Source organism: Eriocheir sinensis, chromosome 53 (assembly GCF_024679095.1).
Source record: "Eriocheir sinensis breed Jianghai 21 chromosome 53, ASM2467909v1, whole genome shotgun sequence".
Lineage (NCBI taxonomy): Eukaryota > Metazoa > Arthropoda > Malacostraca > Decapoda > Varunidae > Eriocheir > Eriocheir sinensis.
The window spans coordinates 647,940-667,669 of record NC_066561.1 but is presented as its reverse complement, the minus strand read 5'-3'; the positions used below and the strand labels follow the sequence as shown (position 1 = coordinate 667,669).

Below are 19,730 nucleotides of genomic sequence, written 5' to 3'. Positions count from 1 at the left end.
AAAATAAATAAACAAAATATCATGTAAAGAATGTATTTGTATAAAAATATATAATAGATAATAAATTTGTATAAAATATATATGCAAGATACTATTAAATAATGTAAATATGTATAAAAAGTATATACAAAAACAAATAGAATAATGTAAATTCGTATCAAAATAAATACACCGAATATTAATAAAATAATGTAAATTTGTATGAAAATAAAGATGCAAAATTCTATAAAATAGCGCATTTCTTATAAAATATATATACCAAAATACACATAAAATATTTAAATTTGTATTGAAATAAATATACAAAATGCACATATAATAAGGTAAATTTGTATTGAAAGAGATATGCAAAAATACATATAAAACAATGTAAATTTGTTTCAAAATATATATACGAATACAAATAAAAAAAACGTAGATTTCTATAAAAATATATATACAAAATACACATAAAATTAAGTAAATACGTATAAAAAATGTATACAAAATACACATAAAATAATGTAAATTCGATTTAAAATAAATAAACAAAATACCAATAAAAGAATGTGTATTTGGATAAATATAAATATACAAAATACATATACAAAAAAAAAAAATAAGGTAGATTTGTAATAAAATATATGTACAAAATACACATAAAATAATGTAAATTTATATGAAAATATATATACAAATACACATAAAATACCATGAATTTGTATAAAAATATATATTCAAAATAAATATTAAATAATGTAAAAGCGTATAAAAATATATATACAAAGTACATATAAAATAATGTAAATTCGTATCAATATAAATCAACAAAACACCAATAAAATAATATATATATATATATATGAATGAAAATAAATTTACAAAATACACATAACATAACTAAAATTTGTATTAAAATATATACAAAAATACATAGAAATAATTTGAGTTTGTATGAAAATAGATATACAAAATACACATAAAACTAGGTAAATTTCTTTTGAAATGTATATACAAAATAGCCATAAAATATTGTAAATTTGTGTCAAAATATATAAACAAATACACATAAAATAACGTAAATTTGTATGAAAAATATATACAAAATACACATAGAATAATGTCAATTCGTATGAAAATGAATGAGCAGAATATCAATAAAATAATGTATATTTGTATGAAAATAAAGATGCAAAATACTAAAAAAATAAAGCATATGTTTATAAAAATACAGATACAAAAATACACATCGAATAATTAAATTTGTATTAAAATTAATATACAAAATGCGTATATAATAAGGTAAATTTGTATTGAAAAAATATGCAATATACACGTTTTACTACAAATTTATTATTTTATTGGTGTTTATTTATTTTGATACGAATTACATGATTATATGTGCATTTGTACACATTTTTTATACGTATTTACATTATTTAATGTGTATTTTTTATATATTTTCACAAATTTACGTTATTATATGTGTATTTGTATAAATATTTTGATACAAATTTACTTTATTTCATGTATTTTGTATATATATTTCAATGCAAATTTAAGCTTATTATTTGTGTGTATTTTACAAATTAAATTTAGTACTTCTGTATATTTATGTATATAGTTTTATATAATTTACGTTATTTTATGTGTATTTGTATATTTATATTTATACAAAACACATTCTTTATTGGTATTTTGTTTATTTATTTTGATGAATTTACATTATTTTATGTGTATTTTGTATACATTTTTTATACGTATTTACATTTTATGTGTATTTTGTATATATATATTTATAGAAATTCACGTTATTTTATGTGTATTCGCATATTTTGAAACAAATTTACTTCCTTTATATGTATTTTATGTTCATTTCAATACAAATTTATTTTATTGTATGTGTTTTTATATATTTATTTTAATACAAATCTAATTTTTATGTATTTTGGCATATATATTTTATAAATAAAAAATGCGTTATTTCATGGGTATTTTGCCTCTTTATTCATACAAATTTACATTATTTTATTAATATTCTGTGTATTTATTTTGATACGATTTTACATTATTCTATTTGTGTTTTGTATATATTTTTTTATACAAATTTACGTTATTTTAAGTGTATTTTTTTATGTATTTTCATTCAAATTTACATTATTTTATGTGTATTTTATATGTGTATTTCCATACAAATTTACCTAATTTATGTGTATTTTGTATATTTATTTTCATACAAATTTAAAATATGTTTTTGTATTTTGTATATATTTTTATACAAATTTAGGTTATTTTATGTGTATTTTGAATATCTATTAAATATATATACAAAATACATATGAAATTATGTAAATACGTATAAAAATATATATACAAAATACATATCAAATAATGTAAATTCGTGTCAAAATAAATAAACAAAATATCATGAAAAGAATGTGTATTTGTATGAAAATAGATAATAGATAATAAATTTGTATAAAATATATATGCAAGATACACATTAAATAATGTAAATATGTATAAAAGTATATACAAAAAACAAATAGAATAATGTAAAATCGTATCAAAATAAATACACCGAATATTAATAAAATAATGTAAATTTGTATGAAAATAAAGATGCAAAATTCATAAAATAGCGCATTTTATAAAATATATATACCAAAATACACATAAATTTTTAATTTGTATTGAAATAAATATACAAATGCATATACAATAAGATAAATTTGTATATAAAGAGATATGCAAAAATACATATAAAACAATGTAAATTTGTTTCAAAATATATATACGAATACAAATAAAAAAACGTAGATTTCTATAAAAATATATATACAAAATACACATAAAATTAAGTAAATACGTATAAAAAAATGTATTCAAAATATACATAAAATAATGTAAATTAGAATTAAAATAGATAAACAAAATACCAATAAAAGAATGTGTATTTGGATAAATATAAATATTCAAAATACACATACAATATAAACATAAAATAAGGTTGATTTGTAATAAAATATATGTACAAAATACACATAAAATAATGTAAATTTATATGAAAATATATATACAAATACACATAAAATACCATGAATTTGTATAAAAATATATATTCAAAATAAATATTAAATAATATAAGAGCGTATAAAAATATATATACAAAGTACATATAAAATGAAAATTAAGATGCAAAATACCTATAAAATAACGCATTTTTTTTATAAAATTATTGATACCAAAATACACATAAAATATTTGAACTTGTATTAAAATAAATATACAAAATGCACATACAATAAGGTAAATTTGTATTGAAATAGATATGCAAAATACATTTAAAATAATGTAAATTTGTTTCAAAATATATATACGAATACACATAAAATAACGTAGATTTCTATAAAAATACATATACAAAATACATATAATATTAAGCAAATACGTATAAAAAAATGTATACAAAATACACATAAAATAATGTAAATTGTATAAATGTAAATAAACAATATACTAATAAAAGAATGTGTATTTGTATAAATATAAATATACAAATGCACATAAAATAACGTAGATTTATATAAAACTATATACATAAAATAACGCAAATTTTATAAAAATATATGTACAAAATGAATATAAAATAAATTTGCATAAAATATATATACAAAACACACTTTAGATAATGTAAATGAGTATAAAATATGTATACAAAATACCTATGAAATAATCTAAATTGCATCGAATTAAATTAAGAAATACCAATAAAATAATGTAATTTTGATGAAAATATATATACAAAATACATAAAATAACCTAAATACAAATACAAATATACACATAAATAATTTAAAATTGAATGAAATAAATATACAAAATAAACATAAAATAAGGTAAATTTGTAATGAAATATATGAAAAAATACACATAAAATAATATAAATTTGTATGAAAATATATATACAAATACACATTAAATAACATGAATTTGTATAAAATTTGTATCAAAATATATACTTATACACACAATAAAATAACGTAAATTTTTATGAAAATGTATATACAAAATACACAAAATAATTTAAATACGTAGAAAAGTATATATACAAAATACATATAAAATAATGTGAATTTGTATGAAAATATATAAACAAATACATAAAATAATGTAAATTTGGATAAAATATATATACAAAATAAACATTAAATAATGTAAATATGTATAAAAAAAATATACAAAATACACATAGAATAATGTTAAATCGTATCAAAATAAATAAAGAGAATATCAATAAAATAATGTAAATTTATATGAAAAATATATATACAAAAATACACAAAAAAATTTATTTGTATTAAAATTAATATACGACATACACATCCAAGAAGGTAAATCTGAATTGAAATTGATATGCAAAATACATATATAACAATGTAAATTTGTTTCAAAATATATATACGAATACACATAAAATAACGTATATTTGTATAAAAATATATATACAAAATACACGTAAAATTAAGTAAATAAGTTTGATTAAATGTATACAAAATACATAAATATTGTAAATTCGTATCAAAATAAATAAACAAAATACTAATAAAAGAATGTGTATTTGTATAAATATAAACATACAAGATACACATAAAATAACGTAAATTTGTATAAACTATATACAAAAATACACATAAAATAATTGAATTTGTATTAAAATAAATTTACAAAAAGCACATACAATAAGGTAAATCTGTATTGAAATGTATACAAAATACATATAATAATGTAAATTTGTATCAAAATATTTATAAAAATACATATAATCATGTAATTCGTATCAAACTAAATAAACAAAATAGCAATAAATAATGTAAATTTGTATTGTATGGAGAAACATTTACAAATACATATAAAAAACGCTAATTTATATAAAATATATGTCCAAAATGAACGTAAAATAAATTAACTTTGGATAAAAAATATATACAAAATACACATTAAATAATGTAATTACAAACATAAATAACCTAAATTTGTATAAAACTATATACAAAATACAAAAAATAATTAAATTTGTATGAAAGAAATATACAAAATACATAAAATTAGGTTAATTTTATTGAAATACATATACAAAATACATAAAATAATGTAAATTTGAAAAATATATAAACAAATACACATATAATAACGTAAATTTGTATGAAATATATATACAAAATACACTTAAATAATGTAAATATGTATAAAAAAATATACAAAACACAAATAGAATAATGTAAAATCGTATATATACACAGAATATTAATAAAATAATGTAAATTTGTATGAAAATTAAGAAATACATATAAAATAACGCATTTTTATAAAATTATATACCAAAATACACAAAAATATCTGAATTTGTATTAAAATAAATATAAAAAATTAACATACAATTAGGTAAATTTGTATTTAAATATATATGTAAAATACATATAAAATAAATGTAAATTTGTTTCAAAATATATATACGAATACACATAAAATAACGTAGATTTTATAAAAATACATATACAAAATACACATAAAATTAAGTAAATACGTATAAAAAATTATACAAAAATACACATAAAATAATGTAAATTGTATAAATATAAATAAACAATATAGTTAATAAAAGAATGTGTATTTGTATAAATATAAATATACAAAATGCACATAAAATAACGTAAATTTATATAAAACTATATACATACACAGAAATAATTCAAATTTTTAAAAAATATATACAAAATGAACATAAAATAAGCTACATTTGAATTGAAATATATATACAAAATACACATTAGATAATGTAAATGAGTATAAAATATGTATACAAATAATGACATATAATCTAAACTGTATCGAATTATATTAAGAAAATACTACTATAATAATGTAATTTTGGATGAAAAATATATACAAAATACACATATAAATAATTCGTAAATAAATACAAATATACACATAAAATAATTTAAAATTGTATGAGTAAATGTGTATGTTGTATATTTCATTAAATTTATATATTTTGTATATACATTTTAATACAAATTTAATTATTGATGTATTTCATCTGTATTTTATAAACATATGCTTTTATTTTTAAGAGTTTGCACTTTATTTTCATACAAATTTCACACTTTTATTGATATTGCTCATTCATTTTGATGAATTGACATTATTCTATGTGTTTTGTATATATTAAGGTTAAATTTACGTTATTTTATGTATATTTGCTTATATATTTTGACACAAATTACAATATATTTATGGCATTGTATACATTGTGTTAGCCTCATTTGTTTTATGTGTATTTGTATATCTATTTACAAACCAATTATGTTTCTATGTATTTTGTATATATTTCACTGATAAATTTTGAAAGTTATGTTATGTGGTGATGCTTTAAATTTATTTTCATTCAAATATATATTATTTTATTGGTGTTTTGTTGATTTATATTGATATGAATTTACATTATTTTATATGTACTTTGTATTCATTTTTTTATACGTATTTACTTCATTTTATGTGTATTTTGTATATATATTTTTATAGAAATCTACGTTTTTTTATTTGTGAGCCTGTATATATATTTTGAAACAATTTGTTAATGTTTTATATGTATTTTATTATCTTTCAATAAATTTCATTTGTTAGAAGGTGCATTTTGTATATTCTATTTCACATGCAAATTTAATATTTTATGTGTTTTTTGGGTATATATATTATAAGACACATTTGTACTTGAATAAAAAAATATATACAAAAAAACAAAAAATATATTTCAATTCTATATGAAAATAGATATACAAAATAATACACATATAATTAGATAAATTTGTATTTAAATACACATGTACAAAATACACATAAAATAATGTAAATTTGTAATGAAATAAAAACAAATTAACATAAAATTCATGTCAAAAATAAATAAAACAAAATATTTATTAAAAGAATGTGTATTTGTATGAAAATAGATATACAAATATACATAAAATAAACCTAAATTTGTATCAAAACTATATACAAAAATACACAAAAATATTTTTTAAATTTGTATGGAAAATAAATATACAAAAGTAAATACACATAAAAATTAGGTAAATTTTAGTATGAAATACATGCACAAAATACACATAAAATAATGTAAATTTGAATGAAAATACATAAAATGAAATACACTTAAAATAACGTACTTGTATAAAAAATATACAAAACAACAAATAGAATAATGTAAAATCGTATCAAAATAAATACACAGAATACACAAATAATGTAAATTTGTATGAAAATAAAGAAGCAAATACCTATTATAAAATAACGCATTTTATTTAAAAAAATATATATACCAAAATACACATCAAAAAATTAAATTTGTATTAAAATAAATATACAAAAACACATACAATAATAAGGTAAATTTGTATTGGAAATAGATATGCAAAATATATAAAACAATGTAAATTTGTTTCAAAATATATATACGAACACACATAAAATAACGTAGATTTCTATAAAAATATAGCATACAAAATATGGCGTATTGTATGTATTGAAAGATATTTTATGTATTGAAAGAGATATTCAAAATACATATAAAACAATGTAAATTGTTTTGAAAAATATACATACGAATACATAAAATAAAGTAGATTTCTATAGAAATATATATACAAAATACATATGAAATTATGTAAATACGTATATAAAAATATATATACAAAAATACATCAAATAATGTAAATTGTGTCGTAAATAAACAAAAATATCATGAAAAGAATGTGTATTTGTATGAAAATAGATAAGATAATAAATTTGTATAAAATATATATGCAAGATAATACATTAAATAATGTAAATATGTATAAAAAGTATATACAAAACAAATAGAATAACGTAACATCGTATCAAAATAAATACAATCGAATATTAATAAAATAATGTAAATTTATGAAATAAAGATGCAAAATTCCCATAAAATAGCGTATCATAAAAATATATATACTAAATATACATAAAGAAGCTAAATTGCATTGAAATAATATACAAATGCACATAACAATAAAAGTAAATTGTATTGAAAGAGATGCAAAAATATAAACAATGAAAATTTTTTCAAATATACATGAATACAAACAAAAAACAACTAGATTTTATAAAAATATATATACAAAATACACATAAAATTAAGTAAAATACGTATAAAAATGTATACAAAATACATAAATAATGTACTGAATTAAATAAATGTAAATTTGAATGAAAATATAAAAACAAAATGCACTTAAAATAACGTAAATTTGTATAAAATATATATGCAAGATACATTAAATAATGTAAATGTGCATAAAATATATATACAAATCATAGACTTCACAACTAGTTGACGGGAAATCTCTTCAGTCTTGGCGCGCTGGCTTCGCGTAAGGGGCCGATTGTTATGGCGACTTTCACTGCGACAACTCAAACACACTCTGCGTTCTTACTCCGAATTTAAGTGGAAACAGGACGAAATCTTCAAGTTTTAGTGCATACAAGCAGGCAGGAGTGTCTCTAGAGTGATTTGGTCGAGGATTCAAGGTAACTTATATAAAATAGCACCATGCGTGCACTTTGAAAACGTTGTGTAAAAAATGGCAAATTTGCGTAACTTTAGGTTGAAATCTTTACGTAAAATGAATGATAACTGTAGGATAGTGAAGTCCACAGTTTTACGTATTAGGAAACAAGAAATGTACGTTTAGTTAGTGCCTACATGGCAACTCAGCTCAGTTCCCGCGTCGCCTAACTCGCCTTAGGCACGCAGTCAGCTGGGCACGAGGATTATCGCTGTCCTGCCTCTGTTTACTCTCCAAGTAAAGGACCCACAGTTATTCATCGTCTCTGTACCCTTCCCCACAACTGCAAGGATCCAGAGGACGATACAAGAAGACACAGAAGGCAGTGGATCGAGTGGAAGTGACGGAGGAGACACAAGATATGAGGACGCCGCGACCCCGTGGAGTAAACTGTGGAGGAGCCGTACTACGCCATCAGTGCAGTGACTCAGTGTTGTGTGCAGTGCAGTGGTGTGTTCAGTGCAGTGTGGTAGTGAGGGGGCTGTTCACTACGTCCTACGGGGTCGAGTATGTGTGCATGGGGAAGGCCAACTCTGACCCGACTGAGCACTTCTGGCCGCCGCACCATGTGCGGCGCCAACTACTGGACGAGCGTGCAGAACTTCATGGTGATCAATACCTTATCCTCCAAATTTTCAAATTGAAAATGGTTTATTATAACATGCCTCGGAAACCCTGACTGTGTGTGTTGAGGGGGGGGGGGGGAATTTCCCCAGAGAGGACCTCCCATTCGGCTCATAACCCAAGAAGCGTTTTGATAAATCCTCAAACTTCTTTTTTTATCAACTTCTGCAACATTCACGGTCTTCGTTTTAATATCCCTTATGTGGAACACCATCTCTCCTCCACTAAACCTCACCTTTTCCTCATCGAAACACAGGTCTCGGGAATTAATGACAACAGTCTCTACTCTGTTCCCTCCTACTAGCTCTATCCTAAGCTCCATCCCAAAGCTGGATGTTGGGTCGACGTACGCAACTGCATCACTTGCTCTCGTGCCCACGACCTTGACTCTTCAGAATTTTCCACCATCTGGCTAACACTTCATTATCACTCGTATTAAAAAATATCTGTGATGTTTATTTCTCACCAAATTCTATCAACTATGTAAAATTATTTGGCTATTTGAATTCCGAAGAGGAGCACATTTTGACTCACTCTCCCTTCGCTGAAGTCTCCATCCTATAGAGATTCCAGTGTTCACAACCAACTTTAGCTTTCATCTCCTTTCAGTGACCAGCCTGTGAGTAAGCCTACAACTCTGCTCTTCTCAACGATCTAGAGCAGTTTGTTCATCACCCTTCACGTATTCCAGACCGTCTTGGAGACACGCCCAACATTCTAGACCTCTTCCTAACGTGTAATCCTTCAGCTTATTCTATTAGACTGTTATCTCCGTGGGGCTACTCTGATCCCAACCTTAACTTAATAGTCTGTCCTATCGCTCCTGTACAGCCTCTTGACCCACCGATGAGGCGATGCTTGCATTTGCTTCCGATTGGTGGAAGGACCTGAGGATATGCTATTACCATTTCCCGTGGAATGATTACTGCTTCCAGGAGATACACCTATTGGGACCTATCAGACGAGGGAATAAGACGAATGACAATAATAAGACAGAGAAAAGCGACCCCAGCTGTAGGTGCAAACCAGATGTAGACTTGGACACAAACGCCATACACCGGGAGAGGAAACCGAAGAAGAAAAGCAATACGCCAAATGTAAACAGTTGAGGAGATATGCAAAACAAAAGGACAAGGATTATAACGAAAACAGATGCCCAATGGAGGTGTGGCTCCAAAAGTGTGGGAAAAGGCGATACCCATTCAGAGAGACTGAACAGTGATGTTTGTGGTGGTGACACATGTTGTAAGCAAGTAGCTGGTCAGAAAGAAAAAAAACAGTGTCTTTAGCGAGTTTCAAGAATACCAAGCAAAGTAAATAACATAACAGAATGAGTGTGCTAATATTTATGGAGAAGAAATAATAGGGATTGGTTGTGTAGAAAAAATAGGCGTAACATGTATTATTAGACCAGCCCAAACGGAATAGAGTTAACCTGTGTGAGGGATGAAAGAATGAAACTGCTGGCTAACTCGTGCGTAAAGAATTTGGACAGCATGTTTAGAAAGTCGTGTGCAGCGAGGCCGCGGGAGGGGTGGGGGGGGGGCGGGGCATGCTGTTAACAAGTTCAGTATCGATAGAAGATAGAAATAGAGGCAACATGGCGGTGAAATTTAAGAGGAAATACACTTTCAGTAAGGTGAGAATACCTGATGAGGCGGAGAGCCTTAGACTTCACTCTGTCCTAGAGAGCTGTGAGAGTGGAGCCCCTCAATAAGTGGGATCCATACTACTACTACTACTACTACTACTATTATTACTACCACTACTACCAATACTAATACTAATATTCATACTAATAATAATGTTACATAATACTATTTTTACGAATACTACTAGTAATTGTACTACTATTTTTACTACTATTACTACTACTACCACTACTACTGCTACTACTACTAATACCACTACTACTGCTACTACTTCTACTACTACTACTACTACTACTACTACTACTGCTATTACTACTACTACTACTACTACTACTACTACTACTACTACTACTTCTAACACTACCACTAACACTACTACTTCTTCTACTCCTGCCACTACCACTACCTCTACTACTACTACTGCTACTACTACTGCTACTACTAGTACTACTACTACTACTACTACTATTACTACTACTACCACTACCACTACAACTACTACTACCACTAATACTAATAATAATACTAATGTTGATACTACTTCTACTAATACTACTAGTACTGTTACTACTACTACTACTACTTTTTTTTTTTCTACTACAAACGGGCCTCCATCTATTAGAGTTGCGTTGTGAGCGGTATATTCTATTATATCCTTTCACAAAGCAATTCATTGGCCCCACCCCGCAAATGACTGTGGCCGACAACCATCTTTATTTAATATTACAAACTTTACTAAACATTTTACTACTACTACTACTTTTACCGCCGATCAGAGAGAGAGAGAGAGAGAGAGAGAGAGAGAGAGAGAGAGAGAGAGAGAGAGAGAGAGAGAGAGAGAGAGAGAGAGAGAGAGAGAGATAGAGTGTCGGGTTAGAAGTAGGGATTGTCGTTTTGGACCTTTTTCTTTGTCCCGGGATTCCCGGATAAAATCAGCCCTAATCCCGGTATCCCGGGAATTCCCGGGATTTTCAATTGTCTAAAATTGCACATTATACCTAGTTTGCCATTCAGGTTTTTGATGTGCTTAACATTAATAAATATGCAGAAATATTACTGTAGATTGACTTAATGTTTAATTCCAAATTTCCAGCAAACACTTTGTTTCTCAACAAAGTAAAAGGAATAAGAATAAGAGCTAAAATATGCTTCGTTTACTACTTTATTTTTGTTCTGCTTCCGAATTCCACTGCGAATGACAATGTAAATTTTAGTTCATTATCGCTGAAAAAAAAAAAAAAAAAAAATATATATATATATATATATATATATATATATATATATATATATATATATATATATATATATAGATATATATATATATATATATATATATATATATATTTGTTTCCATTTATACTCAGTGAAATGAAGAGAGTACTTAATGACAGAAAATGTAGTAAAACTAAATGAAGAAAAATTAAACGTATGCATTCTTTATTTATAGTAACATGAAATAAATGAAGGGAAAGTGTGCCGCTTTTTTTGTAATTTTGTTAAGTTGTCACGGTCATCTCAATGCCGCATACATACAGCAACGTAGAATATGCAGACATGGTGTTCATTATACGAGCTCTGTTACGGGTAACGGGAGTGCCATGGCTGCTTTATAATACTCAAGAGAATACCTAAACAGTAAGTCCTTCCTTCACACACACAAAACATTCCTCACGGGACACCCTGTATATAAATATAAATAGAACCACAAGTCCACAACCATCCTGCAGTCAAAGTTGCCCCTATTTTTGTACTTGATTTCATCCCGGGATTTCCCGGGATGTACAAAAATATCCTGGGATTATTAAACCTTGTAAACTGTCCGGGAAACAAACCCTAGTTAGAAGTCATTGGTTGATGTTTAGCCTTCGCCGGTCTTATCACGTAGGGTTCATGTAGGGTTAATGAGAGAATGCTTACATAATGCCCGGAGGGTGACTCATGTAAGGGGTGTCAGAGGCCCTGAGGGTGAGCTACAAGGGAGAGAAAGAAGCAGACGGTGTCAAGAATTGGTACTATCCACACGGATGTCCTTTATGTCCGAGTTTGTCAGAATCCGAGAGCCCAAAACACGTACGTTATCCCGCTCTCGTGTCGTATATGTAAATACGTCGCCCGCTCTTTTGTCATTATAATGCCTTATTAGTTGACTTGTTCTTTGTTCTAGTAGTTACAAATTATGTTCCAGGTTTAGACCGAACAGGATCACAATAAAGGTTCGTGTCGACGTGCGGGTGTCTCACTCTCCAGGTAAATCACCGCAGTTGCGGTAACACTACTACTACTATATATACTTCTAACACTAACACTGACACTAGCACTACTACTTCTTCTAATACTGCCACTACCACTAACACTACTGCTACTTCTACTACTACTATTGCTTCTACTACTACCACTCCTACCACTACTACGGGCCTCCATCTATTAGATTCCGTTGTGAGCGATACATTCTCTCATATCCTTTAACAAAGCAATTCATTGGCCCCACCCCACCATTGACTGTGGCCGATAACCATCTTTATTTAGTATTACAAAACTTACTAAACATATTCTTCTTAAGCTAACAGAGCTTGTGGTTGATACGACTATCAACCACCGTCGCCTCAAAGTCCAGGTCGGCAATGCGGGTGGTTTTGGGTGCAGGTGACCTGGATCCTCTCAGGCAGACCAAGGCTGACCTCAGGAGGGAGAAGGACAGCCTGCATCTCATCCAGGCGACCACACCGCTTCTTGGCTGCTGTTATCTTATCCGCCAGTGTTAAAGCGAGTCTTGTGTAGAAGCTTTGCGCCCTTGGTACCATCCCTCCTGACGTCGTGAATACTACCGGGGTGAAGGAGCCCTGGTCCACATTCTGTATTCTTTCTTCATATTATCTGTTCTTCTCTTGTTCGTTTCTTCTGTGGGCTGCATCAAGGGTCAGGTCTCTGTGGCAATGGGCCATGGGATCAAAGATCCTTATGTCAAAATATGCCCTTTGTCCACGAGTCCAAAACGCTCTGGCGCTAACATCCACTCGTGCTTCGTTCGAAACATTAGCGGTGCGTCTGGCGAGGTGTTCGCCTTGCAGAGGGAGCAGCATGGGTTCCACAGTCACGTCGTGGCAGACTTCTTTCAGCATCTGAGCTTTTACGTCTCTTACTTCATCATGTCTCATGCAGACGAAACCTCCTCTCTTGCATGTCATGGCATGATTTTGGTTGAAGGGTGAGCCACAGTTACACATGTTTGGGAGCCCATCCACTGGCCAGCCATACCTGAGGGCAAGGGCATCAGTAAATTCTTTTTTTGTTTAAGTTGAAGCCTTTTGCCCTGATAGGTAGTGTGGTTAGCCAGTTTGAAGCGCCCACTTCCTGTGCAATATCTGTCCTTCTCCTTGTGTCTTCTGGGAGTTCTCTCATTAGGTCACTCAGAGTGTCTCTGTTTTTCTTCTCTGTTTATGGAGATTTCATTCCTTAGTGACCTAATATCTTGAGGGTTGTCTTCTCCCCTTTCATTTTGATTGATAATATATCCGGTCAAGGAGACTGTGATTCGGAGTGAGTTCCCGAATTCAGACTCTGCCAGATTTTGCGGGTTGGTGATGACGAGCCCACCCATTCTTGGCGGCAACTCCAGCAACCTTCGCTCCTGGTCGCTGCGACATCTCCCATTTGCTATCGCCGGTTTGAAGGTGTTTCTGATAGCCTCTTCCAGAGGTTTTAGTAGCGGAGCAACATCAGGAACTGTCCTCATGAGGTAGTTCCATTTATGCTTGACACCGTTACGTAAATGCTGCGTAGGCTGCCTGCGGTTCTGTTTTGGCGATCTCGCTCAACCTCTGCAGTTCGGATTCCCAGCGCTTTACAGCGGTTTCACAAATTCGGTTCTGTATTCAGCTGTTCCAATGACTGCCCCGAGGTGTCTTTCTCCAGTCACTGACAGTTTCACGTTACTGCCCTGGAATGCGGTTTTGGCCCGATCGTATGCCTCTGGTTTTACAATCACCACAGACTTCGTGGCGTTGGGACGGTACCCTATTTTAGGGCCGTGTTCTTTGACGAGGTCCCACCATTTCCTGAGGTCTGCAGACTTTCCTACCCCGGTGAGATCATCCGCATACGCCACCTGTTTGACGTTGGTGTTTTCATGGCGGATGATGTCCTGCAGCTTCATCATTCCCAGGGCAAACATTGCCATGGCCACTGGGTCCCCCTGGGTGGTGCCCTCTGAGGATTGTATGGCCATCGGGTCTCCAAGTCGTTGGTCATTATGACTGCTGATGAACAGTCTGGCAGGTTCCTTGTATGTATTTTCAATATATTGGGCGAATATAGGGCACTTGATTTTGATTTTGTGCAGTGCTGTTTCCCTATTGATGTTGTTGAACGCATTAGCAGCGTCCACCATCAGCACCGCCTCGCATTCTGGGTCTTCGAACATTTTCCTGACGGCGTGAATGGCAGCTTCACACCCAGCCTGCTGACCCTCACACACTTGGAGGTTTCCCACCGCCTTCCTCACGTCGTCCTTCACCACCTCCATGACAGCCTTGCCTATGATCCTCCTGAGCACCTCCCCTATCCCGATGGGGCGACAGCCTGGTTTTTTATCCAGCGGGATGAGCCGGCAGGCCATTAAAGGCTCGAGGTGTTGGCAATTCTCTGACGCCAATTTTCTTGCTAGGGCGGCTATTGCGTCGCGAAGATCCACAGCTGGATTACCAAAGATGTTCTTACTGAGGAGGTGTTTCCACCCCTTGGCATCCAAGCCTGATGGTCCAGCCGCTCCCTGCGTGTGAAGGGCGTGCTTCCAGATCACGTCACCGCTGATATGGTCGAAGACAACTCGATGCAGGGGGGTGTAGTCCCCAAGGAACTTCATTTCTGGGTGTGCAGGTCTAGCATCTGGACGCTTGTCCTCCACTACTACTAATGCTACTACTACTACTTCTACTACTACTACTACTACTACTACTACTACTACTACTACTACTACTACTACTACTACTACTACTACTACTACTACTACTACTACTACTACTACTACTACTACTAATACTACTACTACTACTACTACTACTACTACTACTACTACTACTAATACTACTACTACTACTACTACTACTACTACTACTACTACTACTACTACTACTACTAATGCTACTGCTACTACTACTACTACTTCTACTACTACTACTACTACTACTACTACTACTACTACTACTACTGCTGCTGCTACAACTATTACTACTACTCCTCTTTCAGCAACAGAAGCCCCGAGGTCTTCCTCAAACTATATTTAGCATTAGTTAGACCTCATCTTGACTATGCGGTTCAGTTCTGGTCACCCTACTATAGAATGGATATCAAAATGTTAGAATCGGTGCAGAGGAGGATGACTAAGATGATTCAGGGGTTGAGAAACTCACGAGGAAAGACTCAAACAGTTAAATCCTGCATTTCTCTAGAGAGGCGAAGAAGGGTGCCATACGAGGAAAGACTCAAACAGTTAAACTTGCATTCTCTAGAGAAGGGAAAGGTGGTGGAGACATGATCGAGGTTTATAAATGGATGAAGGAGGCTAATAAGGGGAGACATTCATAAGGTTTTGTTGGTAAGAGAACCGTAGGGACACAAAGTAACAGGACACAAGTAACGGGACACGAAGTAACAGGTTTAAACTGGGATAAATTCAGATTCAACAGGGACATAGGCAAAAATTGGTTTACTAACAGGGTGGTGGATGAGTGAAAATAGGCTTAGCAGGGTGGTGGATGAGTGGAATAGTACTTGAGTCATGTGGTAGTCTTAATACAATTGTCACATTAAAATAGACTAGATAAATTCATGTGGTGATGCCAATACATATGTCACATTAAAAAAAAACTAGAGAAATTCATGGACAGCGATATTAGGTGGGGTTAGATACACGGGAGCTTAGGGTCAAAGGAGCTGCCTCGTACAGGCCTACCGGCCTCTTGCAGACTCCTGCGTTCTTATGTTCTTATGTTCTTATGTACTACTACTACTACTACTACTACTACTACTACTACTACTTCTACTACTTTTCTTCTACTACTACTACTATTACTACTTTTACTACTATTTTTACTACTAATACTAATACTAATACCACTACTACTATTACTACTACTACTACTACTACTACTGTGTTGCAGAGTAAGGCAGGCGCATCCTCAAGATACGACTGATCAGATACCGCTAATCTGATAAAACAGTCATTCACGGTGGTGGGATGTGGCAATGTCTATGTGTGTGGCGTCGAGAGTGACAAAGTTTTCCACCTACTCAGATATCCTCTATGGTGTCCTGGGCGAGGCTGCACGAGGTCGAAGATCTAGTTTCGGTTATTCATAGTTTGGGCTTCGTTTTGCTGCTTGGCTCAGCTCCGTCTCGTCTGAGTGAAAGCACGAGGTGAGTCCTGCTGCCAGTGCTGTACTCTCTTAAGCAAGGAAGTAAGACGTGCTCGGCGAAGATCATTTCAGGAGTACATGATTTTTTTTTCTCATATTCGATGAAGACAGCGTTTCTTATAATGAAAAGAAACTTTGAACACTGCTCCTAGAAAAGAGGAAGACGTTGGGCGCGTCCTGACAACGGCGGTGACACTTGCAAGACTAAGGTCAAAGTGAGAGACATAATCACGCCGGAACCTGCGAAATCCAGGAACGACTGTGCTTACACTTTCCCTTTGGTGGCCTCGTGTGACAGGTTGGTGCAATCATTGGTATGTTTTTTGTATCTTAACTTTAACTTACCTTTAGCGAAATGGCTTCAATGCATTTCGTAGGGCTTCAAACTACATATGCAGTCAAATTTCCTTATATTTCCATGCGATACCGTTTGATAATTCCACAAATCATTAAGTTCGTCAGGTACATATTTATTTTTTTACAGAGAGGGTAGCATCTCAAATGCGAAAAAATGTTCAGTCCTAATAGGGACAAAGGAGATACCAATTTCGGGTGGAGATATGTTATGACTCTTCTTCTAGGAATTCAAGTTGTAGGCAGGAGGGAATGCAGACGAAGAAAGGCTGTTCAAGAGTTTACAAGCAGAAGGGATACACGAGTGTAAATGCTGGTTAATTTTTGCATGCGAGATTTGAATAGTATAGGGATGAGCAAGAAAATCGTGACCAACGAGGCCTCGGGAGCGAGGGTGGCAAGCAGTTAGCAAAGAGGCAGCATGTCAGAGGAATATAAGAGGTAAAAGACTGTCAGTAATATGAGTGGAGTTGATTAGAAGAAGAGCCTTTGACTCTACTCGGTTCAAGAGTGCTGTGTGCGAAGCTCTCCCCCCATACACGTGAGATGAATACTCCATACGAAAGGGAACAAGGCCCCTGTACGTATGTGGACAGCAATTATGAGGGGGAAAAGAACTGGCGGAGACGATACAGAACGCCCAACCACGATGAAGCTGATTTAATGAGAGAGGAGATGTGAGGTTTCCAGTTAAGATTTTGAGTTAAGGAAAGACTGATGATATTTACTGTAGAAGATGGTGACAGCTGAGTGTTGTCGAAGAATAAAGGGTACATTTTTGGAAGATTTTGTCGAGTTGATGGGGGGTTGTAAAATCTCAAATCCCATGTTATATTCCTTATGTCCTAAGCGTATCTTCTCCCTTATTTACGGACCGACTTCTTTTATTCAAAAGGCAATATAATCAGGAGGGATGGGACATTAACGCTTGCTATTGTTTGATTTTATACAATAGTATATATATATTTTTTTTAAAGTTCAATGAAATAATACAAAACGTTTGACATAAAATTAATTAATATTTTTCGAAAATAAAAATCAACTTCAAACAATAGTTCCGATAGCAAACCCTATTCCTTACACACACTTTTATAAGCTGCAGTAGGAGATATGTGTATAACAAGAAGTGCAACGGAGGAGATATTTTTTTTAAATGCAAAATCATGTTTTTTTTTTTTTTTTTGTATTTTACCTATACCAACTAGTGACTTGAAATCCACAGGATATATACATCAGGATATGAAGAAAAAAGCAGACATGGTTTCCTTAACTAACGTTCATTGGATGTGTACCCAGGCTGTTTTGTTTACCCATTGTTACGTCTTTTTTTACAGGGTCAAAATCCGTACTGAATTTGACCATATTTCAGAGTAAGAGCCAGTGTTCTATTGTGTAAAATCAATAAAATATAATTCAAAAGAAATCTGAAGGATACATTGAGTATTTTGTTGATTTATGGAAAAAAAATATTATATAAATCGATTTTTCATGCATAATACAAAAATATATTTGACTGCTAAAATTTCCCATTTTCTTAGCCAGTGGTGTGAGAGAACCTAAGAGTATCATGACAGACCATGAAAAAATCCTAAAATTAAAAAGGTGAAAACAAGGATTGCAAGCCAGTGGCAAGCGGAAGCTCATTGCTGCATCGTTGCATTGCATTGCAAACCATGTTGCATACCACTGTATTATTGTTTCATCATATTCATTCATATACCTCCCCAAAAAGAGGAAATTTCGCGGAATTTTATAAGCCAAAAATATTAAAAAAAAGTTTCAGGCCGACCATTTACAACCCCCCCCCCCCACCCCCACCCCACCCCCCCTAATAGGTGGGAACATTGAGTTTTTGAGTCATTGAAAGACACAAGGTTCCTTCTGTCCCAATCGGAAATGATAGCAAGGTCTGATCTTAAGCGTTCTGCAGCCTCCAGTGTGGAGTCTTGTAACTCCTGTTGAGAAGGTCTTCTGTTGAAAGAAGATGAATAATGCAAAAGTAGAGTCCTCAACGTACGAGTGGATTGTTCTGTTTGGTGTGGAGAGAAGATCAT

General features: G+C 31.4%; 1 protein-coding gene across 1 annotated transcript in view; it reads left to right on the top strand.

Moving 5' to 3' along the window:
- The first annotated feature begins 17,147 nt into the window (after window positions 1-17,147).
- LOC126983103 (serine/threonine-protein phosphatase 6 regulatory ankyrin repeat subunit A-like) overlaps window positions 17,148-19,730 on the top strand; it is a 63,677-nt gene continuing 61,094 nt past the window's right edge. Inside the window, exon 1 of the mRNA XM_050835602.1 lies at window positions 17,148-17,620. The gene's annotated coding sequence lies outside the window, so the exon portion shown is untranslated. The remainder of the gene's footprint in view (window positions 17,621-19,730) is intronic.